This window comes from Sipha flava, unplaced genomic scaffold (genome assembly GCF_003268045.1).
Source record: "Sipha flava isolate LNK unplaced genomic scaffold, YSA_version1 19281_pilon_pilon, whole genome shotgun sequence".
NCBI lineage: Eukaryota > Metazoa > Arthropoda > Insecta > Hemiptera > Aphididae > Sipha > Sipha flava.
Window position 1 is genome coordinate 1 of NW_020272711.1, and position 8700 is coordinate 8700.

Genomic DNA, 8700 nt, shown 5'->3' on the forward strand with positions numbered 1-8700 from the left:
TTTTTATTTTTGCTTTCCTGAAAAATTACGAAAATGTCGTTTACGCCATTTTTCCCTGGAACCGTCGATATTACATAAAGACCATTAACTTTTACACGGATTTGATAAATAAACCTAATCTTTTAAATCGTATGGATACTTCAAACTTATCACCCAATCATCCATGCTATTGTGTTGACAGAAAAAAATTACCCGGAACATTCACTGATGAGACGAAAGGACAAGCTATTAGGTAATTTGTAGCCCTACGAGCTAAATCTTATGCATATAATCTAGCTGGCGAAGAAAAACTCAAAGCAAAAGGTGTTAGGCGGCACGTCGTTAAAAATCACATGACTTTAGAGGATTATAAACAATGTTTGTTTTGGGATGGTTCAATGGCTAGGAATGCCAGAGAATTGGCTATTAATCAGTTCAACGCTTTTAAATGTACCGGTCAAAAATCTTCAACCAACCAATACACTCCATATCGAGTAAATATATCATTAAGATCGTTCAAACATCAGATGAAATCAATTTCCACAGTTAAATTGGCTTTAAACCGATTCGATGATAAGGGGCTTGTGCTCGAGAACCAAATTAATACCAGGACTCATGGGCACTATCGCATCGAGTGAATTTTTAGAATTAAGAATTCCAAAAAGCCATGGAAATATTAACCACAGGCTTAGAAGGAATCGGTATATTTCAAGATGACATAATAGTTGCGGGAAAAACGGTAGAACAACACAACCAATATATTAAAAATTTACTTAACGTTTTATCCGAAGTTGGTTTAAGGGTTAAACAAAACAAATAGTATTTTCTCAAAAATTCAATTGAATATTTAGGCCATAAAATTGATGAGCATGGTTTGCACACTTTAGCTAAACACATAAATGCAATATAATCTGCCTGGGTTCCAGAAAATAAAACTATGTTAAAATCATTTTTAGGTTTAGTAACATATTATATTAAATTTGTTCCAAGAGCAGCGGACATTCTTAAACCGTTATACACATTATTGAGACAAGAAAAAAAATGACTATGGTCATCAGTATGTGATCAAGCATATAATAACATAAAAAAAATGCTTATCTCAAGTTCTGTGTTAGCACATTATGACCAAAAATTTCCCATAAAACTCACAGTCGATTCTTCGTCATACGCACTAGGTGCAATTATATCGCACACTTATCCTAACAACTCAGAAAGACCAATTGCATATGCATCACGAGTATTATCAGACAGTGAATGCAAATTTCCACAAATCGAAAAAGAAGGTCTAGCCATAATTTTTGGTGTTCAAAAATGTTACCATTATTAATACGGTAGAAAATTTGCATTAGTCACTAATCACAAACCGTTAATCCATATTTTTGGAGAAAAAAAAGGAATACCAATTTATGCGCAAATCGCTTACAACGGTGGGCATACGTTCTTTCTTCATTTGATTTTGAAATTAAGTATATTAAATTAGAAGAAAATACTGCCGATTTTTTATCACGCATTAAAACATACCAATGTAACAATAATATTAATGAATATGATGACGCTCACATAATTTTATTTACGAACAGTCACCATTTCCGCTAGATTGGCACAAAATTAAAATTGAAACGAAAAGAGATCCAATTACCTCTAGAGTATTACACGCTATAAAAACAGGTTCATGGAGTAATGATTTTTCAATAAATTCCGAATTAAACTTGTATAATACCCTCAAAATAGAAATTACAGCTGAACAAGATTGTTTATTTTGGGGCTATAGAGAAATCATACCAACCAAATTTCGTAAGTCAATTCTAACTGAATTGTATTCTTGTCATATTGGCATGTCGAGTATGAAAAGTATAGCGCGATCGTATTACCTTCTGGTGGCCTAATATAGACAAAGAAATTGAGGATATGGCCCGAAACTCGATAAATGCATAAATGCGAAACCTAATCCTCCTAAGTCAGTACTAACTCCGTGGAAATGGTCACAAAGACAATGGACGAGAGTGCATTGCGATTTCTTAGGTCCGTACAAAAACAAAACATTCTTAATTATTGTCAATGCAACCACAAAGTGGTTAGAAGTTTTTCAAGTGAGTTCGATGACAGCACAAACAGTCATAAAAAAATTGTCCGAGTTAATTGCACGTTTCGGCATTCCCAGAACAATAACAACTGACAATGCAAAATGTTTTAATGGGTTTTAATTCCAGTCATACTACAAAACACTAGATATCAGACATTTGACAGGGGCACCTTTCCACCCGGCCTCAAATGGATTTGCCGAGTCAGAAGTAAAAATAGTTAAGCAATTTTTTAATAATTATTCAACATCATTACACCATTTGAATACATTTTTATTGATGTATAGAAATACTGTACACTCAACTACAAATGAAACGCCAGCAAAACTTATATTTGGCCGCTAAACACGTACTATTTTTGATTTATTAATCCCAAATACGAATGAAGTAGTTATTAATAACCAAATTACACAAATAAAAAATTCTGGAAAAAGAAATATTAATGTAAAAGAGGGTGATATGGTATTAGTTAAGGATTATCGAAATAAAAATGAAAATTGGCAAAAAAGAAAAATAACAGAAAACATTAGTCAAAAAACTCATAAAGTCACACTAGACGAGGGTTCAGAATGGATAAGACACACTGATCAGATATGGCCACACAACCAAATAAATAACTCACTGTCCCCTGTAACCAACATAATAAATTTACCCAATAATGATTCCACTAAATCTGATTCAGAACCAACACATAATATTGCATCGATTGATACATAAACAACTCCTACACCATTCAGGATTAGAAAGCCCCCTCAACGTTATTCTCCTTCCAATTATAAATAATGAATAAGTTAACGCATTTGCAGATAAAAATAATAATATTATTATTATATTATTACTCAAAGTAAAAGAGTTTAAATATCTAGGGGTGAACATTAATGAGGAAAATAACATGCACGAAGAGATAAAGATCAGACTGATGATGGCAAACAAAAGCTATTATGCAATGAAAGAGATGTTTACGTCGAAGTGACTGTCGCGACGAACAAAGGAAAGATTGTACATAACCTATTTACGGCCAATAGCGACGTATGCATGCGAGACGTGGGCGAGCAAAAAGGGTGATGAGGCAAAGCTAGCCATTTTTGAAAGAAAAATACTAAGGAGAATCTATGGTCCAGTGTTTAATGCAAACCTAGGAATTTTCGAAAGAAGGAAAAATGAAGATTTATAAAAACTCTATAATAAACCGAACATCTGCAAATTTCTTAGTAGCAAAAGACTAGAATGGACTGGACATGTGTGGCGTGCAGAAGGATGTCTTATAAGAAAAGTGCTCGATGGAAAGCTGAATGGAAAAAGATCCATAGAGAGACCACGGCAAAGATGGTTCGACACAGTGAAGATGTGCTTGACACAAGTGGACCCTACTTATAACATCAATTTGGCAGTTGATAGAATGCATTGGAGAGTTATTGTAGAAGCGACATTAGACCTAAATGGTCTGTTTTAAGCCTCAGAAGAAGAAGAAGAAGAAGAAGATATTATTACTAAAAAAAAAATAAATAAATAAATAAATAAATAATAAAAAAAATATATATATATATTAATCCAATAATGAAGCAAAAAAAATAAAAAGTCACGAACTGAACCAATGCTAATTAAACCATGTTAATTTATAAACTTACTAAGCTTATTATGTTAGTATACAAGACAATATGCTTCAAAATTCATTCAAATATTTTAAAATTTAATAATTAACATTTATACTTACATATTTATAATTTTTCTTGAAAATATGTTCAAATAATTAGCTTACTATAAATATTATTAACTTTAAAAACTTTAAACAACTAGAAATAATATTAAATTACTATTTCAACTATTTAATTTATGATATTGAATTTATGTGTATGACTCTATTTTCAATACATGCTAACAGTTAAATGCTTTTTATTTAAGTCTAATGTAGTAAATTGTAAGTCATAAGATGCGATAAAGGTTATTTAATATTATTTAACCTTCTCAAATAATCTAGAATCTTTTTTAAAAAAATACGTATTTGCTAGTCTAATCGTATTTACTAATTTGCTAATAAGTTTCATAGACCGCAAAAAAAATGTACATGTTCATCAATTTTTTAGAATTAAGCATAATTTGTGAAGGTTGAATTATTATAAGATTACAGATTTTAATAATATTAGATGATACAATTTAATAGGAATAATTTACAATATGATATTTTTATGATTATTATAATTAAATTATTATTTTTTTCTTTATCACATTTTTGCTAATACCTAATGAGCTTGTTATTTTATTTTAATTTTTACAAATACAATTTTTTCTAAAGGTTTAATCACTATTTTTTAATTTTATATATCTGTATTATATCAAACCATTTTTTTAAGAAGGACAAAACTTAAATCACGTAACTTTTTTTTACCTATATAAGAGTATTGAATATAATAACTGATATTTAGTGTTATTCAAATTTTAAATTATCTATTTTCCTTTTAGTCATTCATTTAAATAATTTTTGTTTTACAAATGGAAGGTATAAAGAGATATACTGCAGTAACAGAGGATAATTCTAGTGATGTAAGTATATAGATTCCAACTAAAAATATAAAATCAATTTTTAATATTTTGCTATTATTATTTAAGTTTACGGAAACCGATGTAGAAAAAGTTAAAAATAGAAAAAGTAAATCTAAGACCATGAAAAAAAGAAAAAGAAAACCATCGACATCAGTATCACCAGCAAAAAAAATTAAACCTGTAAAAGTACGTTTTTTAAAAAAACCTTAATTTAATATGATTTTTTAATCCATTTTCATTTATAGTTAAAATCGTATATGAATAAAATCGAAAAATTTATTGAAAATGAAGATACGAGTGTACTTGATGATAGTGTGAATTCAATGACAGTTAAGCAGGATGGATATAATTTCACATTTAAATGTCCGGTAAAAAATAGAAAGGACTATTGGGTATTACAGCATTACAAAATGAAAGACATTAAAGATATACCAGTTAATAATAGGTAAGAAATATACAGTTAAATCATAAGCAAATTAATTTCGTGACCTAATATGTAGATTACAAATGATTTATAATTAATTAATAAATTATGTAGTTATAAAATACATATTTATAAATTATTTTTAATTATTTAACTATCATATTCTTAATTTAAACTTCTATTATGAGTTTTGATTAAACAATATCACAGTTCGTTATCGGCGCGGCAGGTTCGATAAAGTTTCCGTTCCGTAAATAACGTTAAGTGCAAATCGCATTCGCATAAAGTGTTTCAAATGCCTTCTGGACAAGGAGGGGCCGAAAAGATGGCGGCAGAAGCCTCGCAAAAGAGGAAAATGAAATAAAATCTCTCCCCAAAGTCTCCAACAAGTCCTCAAATAAAAATAAAAAACCCATACACACCGTTATCTAATGTTAATGACAACGTAGAAATAAATGATAACTCACTGGCTGTCACCAATAATACACATTAAGGAAAGGAAGTAGATAAGGAAAATTCCACCTATATTCATCCACAATATTACAAATTACGAACAGTTTCACTTATCTTTAGCATCTGTAGCTAACGATGACTTTACAATAGAACAAAAAAAAGATTCGCTAAAATTAAAACTAACAACAATTGATGATTATAGAACTATTACTAAAGAGCTCGAGACAATGCAAATCCAATACCATACTTATCAACTCTCTGAGGACAAACGTTTATCTATCGTTATCCGTAATCTACCAGTTTCAATTTCAGAAGAATCTATTTTCTCAACCTTGTGGGAGTTACAGTACGAGGCAATTTCGGTCACTCGCCTACAAAACTATCTTAAAGTCCCGATACCAATAGTGGCAGTCCTTCTACCTCAGTTATCGAAACACATATACTCCTTAGATAGATTACTGCACTGCATAGTCTCAGTTGAGCCACGTAAACCTTCCACAGATATCCCACAATGTAAAAACTGCCAACGTTACTCGCATACAGAAAAATATTGCCATTTACCACCGAGATGTGTTAAATGTGCCGAAAATCATCATTACAAAAATTGTACGAAAACAAGTGAAACTGCAGCCAAGTGTGTAAACTGTGAGGGGAATCACCCGTCTAGCTATAAAAGTTGTAGTTACTATAAAGACCTTAGGTTAAATATATCAAAAAATCTTAAAAAACCCCATGCAAAAACAAGTTACTCAAATCACGTCAATAATATTAATCAGAATAAAAATGTAACATCTGAGGTAAATTTTAATAATATCACGACGAGTAATGCTAACACAAATAATTCGAATGCCTCTGCAACGAAAACGAAATTGAAATCAAGCGAAACACGTACCCAAAACATAGATAATGATTTTCTCAAGTCACTAATGCCGTTAATTAACTCATTTATATCACAGTTAATGAAACAAATAATAGATAACCTCCCATCAATATTAAACAACCTAAGCATAAACTGCAATGAACTCCCATAACTTAATCGCAATTACTGGAACGCTAACGGCTTAAAAAAACAAAGAAACTCATTTGCCACTTTTCTTAGCCATCATAATGTAGATATCGCGTGTGTTACCAAAACACACTTAATTAACTCGGACATAATTAAATTCACGGGCTACAAAATTTACCGATATGACCGCCCGCTTAACCGCAGACCGGCCGGTGGAGTAGCAATCATCATACGTAATGGGTGGATTACATTGGGCGAATTTACTCGCTTCTTACCAGCGAACAAAGTCGCGCGCGACTAAGCGTGTAGTGACCTCTCCGATTACACTACAGCTAGTATAGTCGCGTAGTCGCACGTATTTGCGCGTGTCACAAGTTGTATACATACGATTTTAACAGATATATTAATATTAATTAGTTTAATAATTTGGTTATAAGTTATCTGTGGTTGATATTTAAAGTTTGAGTTTTGTAAGTATGAAGTGGAACAGTAATAATATAATTGATTTTTTAAAAAATGTATGAAAAATACCCATTACTTTGGAACATTAAGCACAAGGACTACTGCAACATAAAGTTAAAAGATGAAATATTTAAAAGCTTCTATTCAGAACTTGAGAGTCAAGGATTGGTAGAAAGAATGGACGAAAAGCAACTAAAAGCCAAAATAAAAAATATAAAGGATGTTTATCGGAATGAACTGGCTAAAATAGAAAAAAGTAGGAAAAGTGGAAGTGGAACAGACGATATTTATTATCCAAAACTTGTGTGGTTTGACCAGGCAAACTTTTTTCGTGAAGTGTTATCTACAAGAAACAGCCAATCAAATTTGGTAAGTTTTAATATTACAAGTATTATTATATAACTATATTAACACTCAATCAATAAAAATTGAAATATAACGATATAAATATATTTTATTTTATCAATATAAATACAACCAAAAATATTATTCGTATTAATTATATTTTATATTTAAAGAATTGTTATATTTGATTATAATTATTTAACTTTGTATAATACTGCAAATACTGAAACCACTTAAAAAATTACAATACGTTTTTTTATATAGTTATACCAACTTTTTCCCACTGCTAAGGTAAAGGATTTTCCTCCATAAAATATTTTGCTAATGAACTTCTAACTTCTTCAGCAGCTCGTTTATAATTATTACTGCCGATTTGACTAACGGAATCTAGACTACAACTAGTAACATCGCCCTATTTGCTGATGATACCACTATCTACTACAATTCTTCGGATACTCAGATAATTACCACCGCACTCCAAAATCATCTTAATAAAATTTCACTATGGTGCCTAAAATGGAAAATTATCATAAACCCTTCAAAAAGCCAAATGGTATTATTTTCCCTACGCAGAACTCAAACACCTCAACCAGTTAAGTACGACAACGTGCCAATAGGTTGGAAATCGTCGGTAAAATACTTAGGCGTTATCCTCGATAAGAAACTAAGCTGGTGGTCTCACATATCGACTAAATTCCAGCAAGCATACCAACGATTAGGGGTTCTCTTTCCAATATTAAATAGAAAATCATCTATTAGTAAAAAATGCTCACTTATTATACATAAGCAAGTACTGAGACCTTTAATATTATACGCAAGTCCTATATGGGACAGTTGTGCCAATAGTCACTTAAATAAAATTCAAATTTATTAAAACAAAATACTCCGCATAATAACTGATGCTCTCTGGTTCGTTCGCAACAAAGCCCTGCATAATGACCTGAAAATTCCTACTATTAACGAGTACATAAATCATATAGCAAACAGATTCTTTCACTCTCTTAAGAACTCGAATGGCGCTGTCAACTACAACTTAACCGAAAGTCCACCAAAAATTCGCCGTATCAAGAGTGGAAGACCCCACGACCGATTTAAATGACCTACCACCAATCACTGCCACATCGAATACATCAAGCCAGAAAAATTCTATTTTTAACCTATATTTAACAATATTTTATTAACTTAATACTTAATATTTTATTTAATATTTAATATCTCGCTAATTTTATATTTTATTTAATATTTTATATTACATTATTATATCGCATTTATGTAAGTAAGAAAATTGCATGTATATATTATCAATAGGCTTAGATAGCTATTCTAGCTAGGAATGCCTTAAATAAAAAAAAAAAAAAAGAATAAACAATATCAGTTATAAAATAATATTTTGTATTATTAGATGGAGA

At 30.6% G+C, this 8700-nt stretch overlaps 1 pseudogene; it reads left to right on the forward strand.

Moving 5' to 3' along the window:
• The first annotated feature begins 75 nt into the window (after positions 1-75).
• LOC112681565 lies at positions 76-617 on the forward strand (annotated as a pseudogene).
• Positions 618-8700: the final 8083 nt, after the last annotated feature.